Raw genomic sequence first — 13,130 nt, 5'->3', positions numbered from 1 at the left:
TTTCTGAAAGTCCAGATACATTACATCCACTGGCCATCCCTTGCCCATGTACCTAGTTACATCCTCAAAAAATTCCAGAAGATTAGTCAAGTATGATTTCCTCTCCGTAAATCCATGCTGACTCGGACCAATCTTGGTACTGCTATCCAAATGTGCCGGTATTTCATCTTATTTAATTGACCCCAGCATGTGATAATAATCTGACACTTTTGTGACAATAATCTGCCTGCTTGTTCTTGCCGCCAAAATGGATAACGTCACATTCACCTACATTATACTGCATCAGCCATGCATCTGCCCACTCACTCAACCTGTCCGCTTCACCTTGCATCCTCCTAGCATCCTCTTCGCAATTCACAGTGCCACCCATGTCTGTGTCGTCTGCAAATTTGCTCGTGTTACTTTTAATCCCATCATCTAAATCATTAATATATATTGCAAATAGTTGCGGCCCCATAACCGAGCCTTGCACCACTCCACTCGCCACCGCCTGCAATTCTGACAGGGATCCGTTTATTCCTACTCTTTGTTTCCTGTCTGCCAAACAATTATCTATCCATTTCAATATCATATGCTCTAGTTTTGCTCAGTAATCCCCTGTGGTACCTTATCAAAGGTTTTCTGAAATTCCAGATACGGTACACCCACTGGCTTTCCTTCATCCATTTTACTTGACACATCCTCAGAAATGCCATAAGATTAGTCAAGCTCTGACTTGGACCAATATGCGCGCGCGGCCGCCAAGAAATTGTATCCCCCAATGTTTTGATAGCGATTTCCGTGCATGCTTCGTGAAGACAGAACCAACGTACCTGTTCAACTCTTCTGCCATTTCCTTGTTCCCGATAATAATTTCACACGTTTCTGCCTTCAAGGGACCATAATTTGTATTTACTTAGCTTTTCTCTTAACATACATAAAGAAGCTTTCACTATCCTTCTTTATATTCTTGGCCAGCTTGCCTTCGTATTTCATCTATTCACCCCGTATTGCCCATTTTCTTACCTCGTGTTGTCTTTTGAAAGTTACCCAATCCTCTGGCTTCCCGCTGCTCTTTGCTATGTTATTCACCTATTATTTTAGTATTATTCAATCCCTATCTTCTCTTGTCAACCAGGGTTGCCTCTTGCTCCCCTTAGAATACTTCTTCCTCTTTGGAATGAAATGATTCTGTATCTTCTGGATGGTGCCCAGACATTCCTGCCATTGCTGTTCCACCGTCATTATTGCAGGGATCCTTTACCAGTCGACCTTCGCCAGCTCCTCTCTCATGCCTTCATAGTCCGTTTGATCAACTGCAACACTGACACTTTTGATTTAACTTTCTGCCTCTCAAATTGCAGATTAAAACTTATCATATTATGGTCACCACCACCTCGCGGTTCCTTTACCTTGAGTTCCCTTATTAAATCTGATTAATTAGACAACACCTAATCCAGAATTGCCTTCACTCTGGTAGGCTCCAGTACAACTTGCTCTAAGAATCCATCTCGGACGCACTCTACAAACTCCCTTTATTGGGGTCCAGAACCAACTTGATTTTCCCAGTCTACCTGCATATTGAAATGTCCCTAACCACAGTGGCATTACCTTTGTTATATGCCAATTTTAACTCATGCTGCAACGTGCACCCTATATCCAGGTTACTGTTTGGGGGGCTGTAGATAATTCCCATTTGTGTATTTTCATCTTTACAATTCCTCATTCCTATCCACATCGACTACATCGGCCGTCCATATGTCACCCCTCGCAAGGAACTGAATTTAATCCCTCACCAAAAGTGCCACCGCACTTACTCGGCCCACCTGCCTGTCCTTTCTATAGGATGTATAACCCTGAATATTCAGTTCCCTGTCCTGACCCACCTGCAGCCGTGTCTCTGTAATCCCCACAATGTCAAATCTACCAATCCCTAACAGAGCCTCAAACTCATCCAATTTACTTCTAATAATAATAATAATAATAATAACAATAATAACAATAATAATAATGATAATAATAATATATTTTATTGTCATTTCACATAAGCGCAATACTTCTAATACTTCTAATAATAATTCTAATAATGCTTCACGCATCCATATATAATAAATGTAATCCATTACTCACCTCACCTTTTACATCGATTCCTATTTCACTTGGCCATACTCTCCTATCCCTTTGTGAGCTTTCTGACCGTTAATTCGGGTGTCTTTATTAACTTTTCCTATACCCTCTTTCCCATCGTTGCATTTCCAATTTGTGTCCTGCCTCCACTATTTAGTTTACTTCCACCCGTGTAGCAAACTTTGACTGATTGGTGTGGGGGGGGGGGGGGGGGACTGAAGGTATTCACGAATAATTTCTTAAAGCTGTCTGATGCGGGTACAATTACCATTTGAACTAATTGGATGTATTGGTGGATGGGAAAGATTTAAACGGGTATCGGATTTAAAGTGGTCAGCTCATTAAGGGCTCAGGTCGAAAGGGTTTCCTGGCTGGCTTGCAGGTAAGTCCCTCATTCACGGTTATTCGCGTTATTTAGTATGTGTTTTCCCCATCTCTCTCTGTCTCTCCCCTCCAAGGTTGGTTCCTCTGTTTGCCTGTATTGGCTTCAATTGAATTTGTTTCAGTGTTATTTATCACATTGTAGCTTTTCAATGATTCAAGTGGGTATCAGCCGATTTCTAAGGGTTGAATCGGCCCGTTCGCGGGACCTTTCATCGCCCGATGCAGCTTAAAATCAAACTGCTGCGTCGAGGCGATCGAGGCTCCCGATGTTGAAGCCCTGCGCGGGCACCAAGAAAGTGAGTCCCTCCCCCCAAATTGTGTCTCCCCTCTCCCCATGTTTTGATAGCGATGTTCAACTAATCTGCCTAGCCTGTTGTGTGTTCCCGGCGCTCTCCAGCTTTGGTTTAGGATCAGTACTACTGCCGTGACACTGCAATCAGCGCAGTCTCAGTTTGTCCCAGGACTCACCGATTATTTCTGGTGAATTATCTTCTTCGAGCGCAGACATTTGGAGGGCAGTGGTCGTGGCCGAGTGGTTAAGGCGATGGACTAGAAATCCATTGGGGTTTCCCCGCGCAGGTTCGAATCCTGCCGATTACGGCGGTAGCAGGTCCGATCGTTTGAACCGACCTGTGCATAATTTTGAAGGGATGTTCACTAACTGCTGTCAGAATTAATATATTCCGCAGAAATAGGTAAGTAAATATGTCCGTAGCCAAAGATTTTGGTCACGCCGTTAAGTCGATTGATTATCTGCTGCGACATGGAACAAATGGCTCCGTTACTCAGCTGTATATTTTCCTAGTTGGCTCCGGTCCTGAATACTGCGGCCCAGAGTATGTGCGGAGCGATAATTCACCTCTCATTCACTGAACGCCCGAGAGTGTCGGCCCACTATGCCACACCTGTGCTTACTGGACATACCCGGTGAATTGTTGCGGCACCCCCGATCACATGTGAAGTTCTCCTCCTCTCTCCGCTGAGAGTACTACAACAACCTCTCCCGCTGCTCCTCCTCTCTGATTATCTGGTGTTTTCACACCTTACATTCTTGTCCAACCCTTCAACATCTCGAGCTTCCCTCACCCCTGACTATCAGTATGAAGAAGGGTCTCTACCCAAAACGTCACCCATTCCTTCTCTCCAGAAATGTTGCCTGTCCCGCACAGTTCCTGCAGCATTTTGTGTCGACCACATGCGCACTCTTTCTCGGGTTGGGGGCGGATCTGTACACAGGAAGCTAAGTGTTTCCATAATGTTCTGCTTGATGAGGACCGTGACTTCCAGCCCAAGTGAACGTTAAGGGGGCTTGGTATAAGGATATTTTATCCACAGAATATAAAACAAATTACTGTATGTGTAAGCGTTGAGAATGTTGGAAGTGATAATGTAATATATGGGGGGTGGGGGGGGGGGGGGGGGCTGAATAACATGTATTTTAGAAAAAATCTTTCTGGCCCAAAACTTTGATGCCGTTTATGAAAAGCAGTGTCCCAACCCTGTCCCTGGTCACCGCTTCCCAGCCCGGGAATCGTCCGTTTATTCACTTTCCGTCCAGATGTCTCTGTGGCGCAATCGGTCAGCGCGTTCGGCTGTTAACCGAAAGGTTGGTGGTTCGAGCCCACCCAGGGACGCTGGCGATCGGATATTTATTTCTGTGCATGCCCTTGGCAGCTGAGCAAATCTGCTCTCTCCAGAGGCTGGCGCTCTCTGCTGTCGCCTCAATCCGCTGATTGGGTATCTCCCTGCGGCGTCTCGTTTCCATTCATTCAAATATTCCTCTTTTCAATAAACAACATCCCAGGAACTGAAGAAGGCTCTTGACTCGTAACGTCGCATATTCCTTCTCTCGAGAGATGCTGCCTGTCTCGCTGAGTTATTCGAGCTTTTTGTGTCTATCCCTGGAACTAGCGGATTGGATTCGCTGCTGAACTGCCGCTGGACAGTTTTAAAAAGTTACAGCGAGACGTTTGGACACAAAAGGCGTCGAGAGATTTGGGGTGGGAGGGGAACAGTGGACTGTGTTGGGATGATCAGCTCAGATCATGTTGAATGGTGGTGGAAATTCGAGTGGCCGCGTGGCGTGCTCCAGATATTTTCAATATCGATGTTGTTCTCACGGAGTCGGGATGCAGCTCTGCAGAAGGGCGCACGTTGTGCATGTTTAAGGCCCCGGGTTCAATTCCCATCACTTCCACGTGGTGACTTTACTAAAGTTGGGGAAATCGCACAAACGGTGTCTGAAGAAATTCTGAATTTAAAATGCAGACTCGATTTTTACCTGGAATCCTAGAGATTAGATTAGATTAGATTAGATTAGATTCGGTTTATTGTCATTCAGACCTTTCGGTCTGAACGAAATTTTGTTTCCCTGCAGTCATACATATAATTTAACAAGTGGCAAAAACACACAATCAACACAAATTTAACAACCACCACAGTGAGTTCACCAAACACCTCCTCACTGTGGTGGAAGGCAAAATCTTAAAGTCTCTGTCTCTTCCCTCTTTGTTCTCCCTCTGCGCCGAGGCGACGGTTCAAACTCCGCTGCTGTTGCTGCCTCCGCCACAACTCCAGGGCCGAGTCGGGTCCCCGCCGCCGCCGCTGCCGCTGCCGCCGCCACAGCTTCGGTGCCGAGTCAGGTCTCCGCTGCTGCCGCTGCCGCCGCCACAACTCCAGGGCCGAGCCGGGCCTCCGCTGCTGCCGCTGCCGCCGCCACAGCTCCAGGGCCGAGCCGGGTCCCCGCCGCTGCCGCTGCCGCCGCCACAGCTTCGGTGCCGAGCCGGATCTCCTCCGCCGCCGCTGCCGCCGCCACAGCTCCAGGGCCGAGCCGGGTCCCCGCTGCCGCCGCTGCCGCCGCCACAGCTTCGGTGCCGAGTCAGGTCTCCGCTGCCGCTGCTGCTACAGCTTCGGTGCCGCCAGCTCCGCCATTAGGCCTCAGCGCAGCCGGAGACGGGGAATACGACCGAAGAAAAAGTCGCATCCCCCCGAAGGAAGAGACCAAAGCATGTTTCTCCCACCCCACCCACACACATACACAACTTAATAAAACAAAATTAACTAAGACATGACAAAGAACAAAACGAAAAAAAAAAACAAAAACAGACGGACTGCAGGTGGGCCGCAGCTGTTAAGCCAGCGCCGCCACTTCCGGAGGACTGGGTAAGTGAAGTTTCGGAGGTACAAACCCCAGTCGATTTGCCCGTTTATATTTTATTTCGTTCAATGTCAGGACCTGGGAACCGCGAGCAAGTATACGCGATAGCAGTGAGCACAAGGATATTAACCCAGGTGCAGAAACCTGGGAACATGGCGAAGTAGTGAGACAGGGATAACAACACTGATGAGCACTCGAAGAAAATGAAGAAAGACAGTGAGAAAGACAACATGGGAAGGGAGCACTCCCTCCCCCTCCTCTTCATCCTCCCTCTTCTTTCCTTCCTGCTCCTCCCCTCTCCAATCCCTCCCTCATCTATTTATCCTTCTCCTTTCCATTACCCTCTCTCCCTCCCTCCCTCCAAAACTCCTCTCCCCTCCTATATCTCTCTACCCCCCACTCCTCACCTCCCCCTATACCCCCACTATCCCTCCTGACCTTCCCCACTGCCCTCCTCTCCCTATAATCCCCACTCCCTACCTCCCCACTACCCCTCCTCTCCCTCTATCACCACTCCTACCCACTCTCCATCCTCATCTCCCTCTTCTTTCCCCTCTCCTCCTCCCCTCCTCCAATCCATCACCTATCGCTCCCTCTCCTTTCCCTTACCCTCAGTCATTCCCTTCCTCCCTCCATAACTCCTCTCCCCTCCCTAATCTCCTCCTATCCTTCCATACCCCCACCTCCCACAATCCTCACCTTCCACCCCCCACCTCCCACACTCACCTTCCTATTCACCACACCTTCCCTCCCCCCCCACCACTATCCAATAGTGAACAATGAGAAACACACCCCTCACCCCCTCCCTCCCACGCCCACACACACCCCTCCTCCTACAGCCCACCCTTGCCCGGCCACACACACCCTCCCCCAAAACCCCCGCCCATACAGCCCTCACCCCCATAACCCCCCCCCCACCGCCCACACAACCCCTTCCCCAACAAACCCCTCCCCTCCCTCACAACTTCCGCCCTACACATCGCCACTCCCGCCCACACACACCACTTCCCCAACAACCTCCCTGCCTTTACACACACCCTCCCCCCACAACCCCCAGGCCCCACACCTCTGATTTATGAGGTTCGTGACAATCTGGCCACATGAGTGGTAAGTAGGCTTGATCTGAATAGACATTGTGAACTGTAGCGGAATATACACCAAATAAATATCTGTATAAACGCTGCAAATGTCGGAAGGGTGCTTGCACTGCTTTGTATATATTTGTCATTTTTCTGAATAAAGTATATTTTTGAAAAAAACAACTCTTTGGCCAAAACCATTGATGCCGCTTGTAAAAAGCTGTTTCTCAGCTATCTCCCAGGTCATCCCTTCCCAACCCGGGAATGCATAATTTCTTACCGCTCTGTCAGGTTGTCTCTGTGGCGCAATCGGTCCGCGCGTTCGGCTGTTAACGGAAAGGTCGGTGGTTCGAGCCCACCCAGGGACGCTCGTGACATTTTGCTATGCATGTCGTTGATAGCTCTGTAACTGCTCTCTGCGGAGACGGGACTGCCTGCTGCCGCCTCACTCTGACCATTGGGAGCCTTCCTGCGGTGCAACTGGAGTAACTCTGCCGGACAGGCAGAATCTATGGAGACACGGAATGCGTGACGTTTCGTGTCGAGAACATTTTTCAAACTTGTCAAGGGAAAGGGGAACGTAAAATACGGACAGTAGTGTCGAACGATATAGAACAAATGAATGAAAGATATCCAAAACAGGAACGACGATGAGGGAAACAGGCCATTGTTATCTGGTGTTGGCTTTTTGTAGTAGGTTGGTTGTGTGAAGGCTAGATCTGAGACAATAGGTATGGAATGGGGAAGGAGATGTGGTTTGACTGATTGATAGATGTTACCTAAAATTTAAGAATTCAAACTTTAAACCTTGTGTCTCACCGATGTTCAAGAGGCCACAATGGGAACAGAGCCTGCAGTAGGCGAGTTAGAGGAGGTGCACATAAACATTAGCCTCACTTGGAAGGACTATTGAGGTCCCTGGATGGAGGCGAGGGCGGAGGTATTGGGGCAGATGTTACACATCCCGTATGTGCAAATAAATGTACCCCCGGAAGGGATGGTGTGGGTGGGAATGGATGAACCGATGAGTTGCTGTGAGCGTCTCTGTGAAGGGCGGGAATATGTGGAGATGGTGGGTTCACTTTGTAGGTGAGGGAAATGACGGAGGATTGGTTTGGACACTTGGTCGGAGGTAGTGTCATCCGGTACACTCTAGAAGTCGGTAGGTATAGAGTAGGCGCCAGTCGATAGTCTGTCATCTGTGGTAGAGATAGAGAGATCATGAAAGGGGAGGGGAGTACTGGAGATAGTATAAATGAGTAGTGGATGCTCGTAATTGCTATGATGTGCCTGCTTCTGTTATGTAGGACTATATTCCATCTATCAGTACAGAGGAATGTGGCGAAGTCCATGCCAGAATGGAGGACGAGAGAGTAGAGGTTTGCCACGGTAAAGCAGAGAACTTGTGGTGATGGACTGACGTCGCGTAGTCTGAACAACTCATGTGGGCATGTCGGGATGCGTCGGAGCTTGATGTGGGAAAATTGAATAGAGTGAGCAGGAGATTGCACTGATCCAGTTGTACATTTACCCGGAAAACTATGAGGGAAAATAATTCCATCCATGATCCATCGAACAGCTCATAATGAACAAAAATTAATGAAAAGGTGATGGCATCTCGCTCAAAAGAAATTATCAAACTCAAGTGGATTCAGGCAGTTGGACGACAATTTGCCTGAGTGGATCAATCGCCCCCACGAGTTCTGTAAGATGTTGGCAATTCCAACATTATGAAATTGAACTCCATTGACTCACAGCCTGAAGAAATCGCGACACGAAACGTCACCTCTTCCTTTTATGCAGAATTGTACACACTATGTTACTCTAGCTTTTTGTCCAACCTTCAGGAAATCGAAATTGATCAAACTGCGCCTTTGCCTGCTCCAGCCCCATTGACCTCATCTCTACACGCCCCGATTCCACTCAATCTCGCTTGTTCAGCCCCACCCACATACACCCGAGACATCACACAAGCCCTTCAACCTCTTCATTAAATTTAAATTTCTCTGCCCCTATTGTCTCAGGTCTACGATGGACGGAGTCTGCCAAAGGATCATCCTGAATCGAAACGTCGCCTTTCCATGTTCTCCAGAGATGCAGCCTGAACCGCGGAGTTGCACCAGCACTTGGTTTCATTTTCTGACTGTAAATGTTGTTTCGAACAACAGGCAGTTGAGCCCAAATGGTATACCTGACCCTGGCCAGTCATTGAACTATATTGGTCTATGAAACGTAAAATAAAATCCAAAACCCCTCCTGTCACACGTTGAACGGGGTATCTGAAAGGTATCTGAAAGGTATCTGCATAATTGATAACGGTTCCTCGTTAATCATGTATTATCTTTCCACTGATTGGTTGGCTCGTAGGGAAAGCTTTTCACATTTCAAAAAACTAAATTAAATGCTACTTAATAGAATGCTAACAAATAATCACAAGTAAGCAATGAGATTAGATTAACTTGGCATTATGTTCGGCATTGAAGTGGGCCGAATGGCCTCTAACTCTGCCGTGCCGTATTAGGTTCGTAACGGATGTTTACAGAAACGATCCCTTGAACAACTAATTATCTGTTCCTATCACCATTTATTAATCACAATGTTCAAAATAGGACCTGAAATTCCGGTGGCATTTAGTAAAAGAAAAACGTCTCTCCGTCGGGGAATTTGACCCCGGTCTCCCGCGTGGCGGGCAGGTATAGTAACCATTATACTGACACGGAACCTTTGGGCATGCGGCATTGTGAAATAGAATAAGGAATGTAGGTGGAAGGGGGGAGGGACATGGAGAAATATGTGTGTGTCCAGGTGGGGCATGGAGAGAGGGGGGAGGGGGGGGCGATAAGGATTGTCTGTAGGATAGTTACTTAGAATTGGAGAATTCAAAATCCATGCCATTACATTTTCTTTAACCGAAAACATACAACTTTCAGCCATTCAATTCTCATTGTCTAACGTGTGCTGTCGGCCTCTTCCGCGATCCAGTCACTTGTTTAAGTACATGCTCGTGTTGAATAGGTTCATAGGGATGCGCTTTGCGTGAGACGGGAACTGCGAGTCCTCTGATGATTTTGCTGTCAAAAAAGCAGCAGCGGATTTGTGGGCGAGCCAAAGAGTCACACCGCACGGGAGACAGTTCCGTTCCTAATTCGCTGGTGGAACAAGGTGCTCAAATGGTGACCACGTCTGCCTTCGGCCTGAACAAGGTCCGCACCCGAAACGTTACCAGAGATCTTGCCCGACCCGTTTAATTACTTCTGGACGATGTGCCTATCTTTGGTATAAACTGGCATCTGCAGTTCTTTGTTTCTACATTTCGTCTGGTTGATGCGGATTCCATTCCCGCCCATCGCTCCAATCGTAATTCTGATGTCCGCACATCCAAACCTCTGGAAATTAATCTGTGAAAGAACGCGGCGTGTGCCGAACTCGATGGACCGAATGCCCTACCCAGCCGCATTCTTCAATTCTTTCACTTCGGTGATTCTCGGTGAGTGTGAAGAGAGATGTATTCAATTATTGTTGGCTATATGGTTAAATGGATCAAGCGTCTGCGGCAAGGAGGCTACAGTTATCCGGTTGTGTGTTTAATTTAATTTAAAATTTGAAACTTCTTGACGTAATGGCAGGAATATTACTGCAGTACGTTTGCTGCAGGTTGGGGCACTGACTACCCGACCTGTGGGAACTGTGTCCAGATGCAGCTCCGCCTGGACGAGCTGGATGACCTGCGGAAGACGAATACTGTAACTCAAACCCTGGTGCTGAGGCTCGACCTGCTCGACCGACTACAGGCAGCCATAGACGACAGGTGGCGCAATGGGCTAAGTGTTCAGCTGGCAACCGGAAGGTAGCCGGTTCGAATCTCGCTTGGAGTGCATACTGTCGTTGTGTCCTTGGGCAAGACACTTCACCACCCTTTGCCTGTGTGTGAATGTGTGTGAGTGATTGGTGGTGGTCGGAGGGGCCGTAGGCGCAGATTGGCAGCCACGCTTCCGTCAGTCTGCCCCAGGGCAGCTGTGGCTACAGAAGTAGCTTACCACCACCGAGTGTGACTGAGGAGCGAATGAATAATGCGATGTAAAGCGCCTTGAGTATTAGAAAGGCGCTATATAAATCTCATCCATTATTATTATTAATATGACTCCATTGTCAGAGGTGCGGACAGGAGCTTCTGTGGCGACAGGCGGAACTCGGAGAAGGTGAGTTGCCTCCCTGGTGCCAGGGCCCATGATGTATCAGACCGACTTAAGAACATCCTCCAGAGGAAAGGTCAACAGCCGGAGGTAGTTTTGGATGTAGGACGTGGATGCGCATGCGTGCAGTTAACGTGAAAGAGAGTGTGGCAATGATCACACCACCCGCTCAGAAAATATAAAAGTTTCTAAAAACGAACTCTTTACACAAAGGTGGTGTTTTGGAATCTGGATCCTTTCGTATGTGATTGCAAGTACTTTCACAATGCCGATTATACTCAGATTCGTTTTGAACGGTGTTGAAGTATACCGACCGCACTGTTCGTGATTAGTATAGACAAATAGAAGGAAGCAACTGCAGATTCTGGTTTACAAAAAAATACACAAAATACTGAGTAACTCCGCGAGTCGAGCAGCAACCCGGGCGCGGTTTCGGGCCGGGACAATTCTTCAGACGGATGTGGCGGGGGTGGGGAGCAGGAGGAGATGAGGGGCAGGTAATACGTGAACACGGATGAGGGGAGCTTATGACAGCCAAATGGTTGCACAGAAGCCAGAGGGTAGGACAAATGCCAGAGCTGACACAAAAGGTGTGAGTCAAAGGCATTGAAGAGCTGCGAATGTATTACAGAGGAAGACATGTGGGCGAAGGAAAGAAATAGGTTCGAGTCCAGCTGCTGCACCTAGGAGGATCGGGGGGAAGAAAGGGGTGTGGAGTGAAGGAGAAGGGGGTTGGGGGATTGTTTGATGTTACCTGACATTAGACAATGCAACGTGCAACAGAAATTGTGGGAAGGATGTTGCGGATTTGAAAGAGGCACACCAGTCGTAATTATAGTCTAGGTAACACGGGAAGTCTATAAGGTTGTAGTAGTCGTCAGTCGATAGTCTGTATTGGAGACAGAGAGATCCAGAAAGGGAAGAAATGTGTATAGATGGTACAGGGGAATAGGCGAAGATCGGTATGGACATGAGGTGTCTGTTTCTGTTCCCTATGACAAAACTACATCTATCAGTGCTGACGAATAGAGCGAAGTCCACGTTCGGGGGAGGGGGTTGAGAGACTACACGGGTATCAAGAGATCCGTTGGTGATGGACTGACGTCATTTACTCTGAACAAGCCTTGTGGGCATGTTGTGATGTGTCCTAGTTTGATCTGGGCAAATGGAAAAAAAATGAGCAGCAGACATCAATTTACCGGGAAAATGACGAGGGAATGAATTCCTACACTGATCCATCCGCAAGTGAACAGGGAATACCAATTAACCAAAATGCGATGGCATCGCCATCCATGGAAATGATCTAACTCAAATGAATGTACGTCAAATTAGCGGAATAGACTTCTCGGCACTTCGAGTTCTGGAAGAGGTTGGTAGTTTCAACATCAGGAAATTAAAATTCTTCAAACTGCGATGGCCGAGAATCGAACCCGGGTCAACTGCTTGGAAGGCAGCTATGCTCACCACTATACCATCATCGCCGCATGATGCTGCGGGAGGTAAGGGAACTGGATAGTTTCTATTGCTGTAGCTCGATCATCAATCCCGGCGCTGATTCCCGAAGGAGCAGTTTTCGACCTCGGCCATTTCTGTCCATTTGATGTCCCCATTCGCCGGGGGACCGGAGTTGCACTGGACCTAGTGATTATTCAACCGGAATCCGACTGAAATGAGAGTCGACATCTGCAACAGATCTCTCTAAATCTGCCTCTCATGTCAGCGACCACGAAATTAAATAATGTTTATCAATGTTGCAACGAGGAACTACAGATGCTGGTTTACACAAAACGACACAACACATTGGAATAATTCAGCGAGTCGGGCAACATCTCCTGAGACAGCGTCAGTTGATGTTTCAGGTCGAGGCCTTCTTCGGACTGAGATTCTACATTCGAGACACGTAACACACACTTCCAAAATAACTATCACTTTCTAGCCCACCATTGCCGCACCTTTACCACGGTGCAACTCGATGATTCAGCCGCTCTTCCCATCCACAGTCTTTAACCTTATCTTCCCTAAGCCCCGCTTTGCCCGCTTCCATATCCTTCTTTGCCCGCTTCTATCTCCAACTTATTTGCCTCTTCCTGTCCAAATGAACCAATCTCCACATACTTCGATTCCACCTTGTCCCCTTGTCCAGTCCCTTACCGCAAACACCCGAGACATCTCTCACTCTTCAATAATTTACAAATGCTAAGATCCCATTGT

At 48.0% G+C, this 13,130-nt stretch overlaps 4 non-coding genes across 4 annotated transcripts; 3 read left to right on the top strand and 1 right to left on the bottom strand.

Moving 5' to 3' along the window:
• Window positions 1–3,008: 3,008 nt before the first annotated feature.
• Window positions 3,009–3,090, top strand: trnas-aga. Its single transcript has one exon. It is a non-coding gene; the product is annotated as a tRNA-Ser (tRNA).
• A 960-nt stretch (window positions 3,091–4,050) lies between these two features.
• Window positions 4,051–4,124, top strand: trnan-guu. The gene has a single exon. It is a non-coding gene; the product is annotated as a tRNA-Asn (tRNA).
• Window positions 4,125–7,020: 2,896 nt separating this feature from the next.
• trnan-guu lies at window positions 7,021–7,094 on the top strand. The gene has a single exon. It is a non-coding gene; the product is annotated as a tRNA-Asn (tRNA).
• A 5,234-nt stretch (window positions 7,095–12,328) lies between these two features.
• Window positions 12,329–12,400, bottom strand: trnag-ucc. Its single transcript has one exon. It is a non-coding gene; the product is annotated as a tRNA-Gly (tRNA).
• Between the last annotated feature and the right edge of the window lie 730 nt (window positions 12,401–13,130).

The sequence above is a fragment of the Amblyraja radiata genome, chromosome 37, assembly GCF_010909765.2.
Source record: "Amblyraja radiata isolate CabotCenter1 chromosome 37, sAmbRad1.1.pri, whole genome shotgun sequence".
NCBI classification, from domain to species: Eukaryota; Metazoa; Chordata; class Chondrichthyes; order Rajiformes; family Rajidae; genus Amblyraja; species Amblyraja radiata.
Note: the sequence above shows the minus strand (reverse complement) of the source record. Positions and strands in the feature narration are given on the sequence as shown.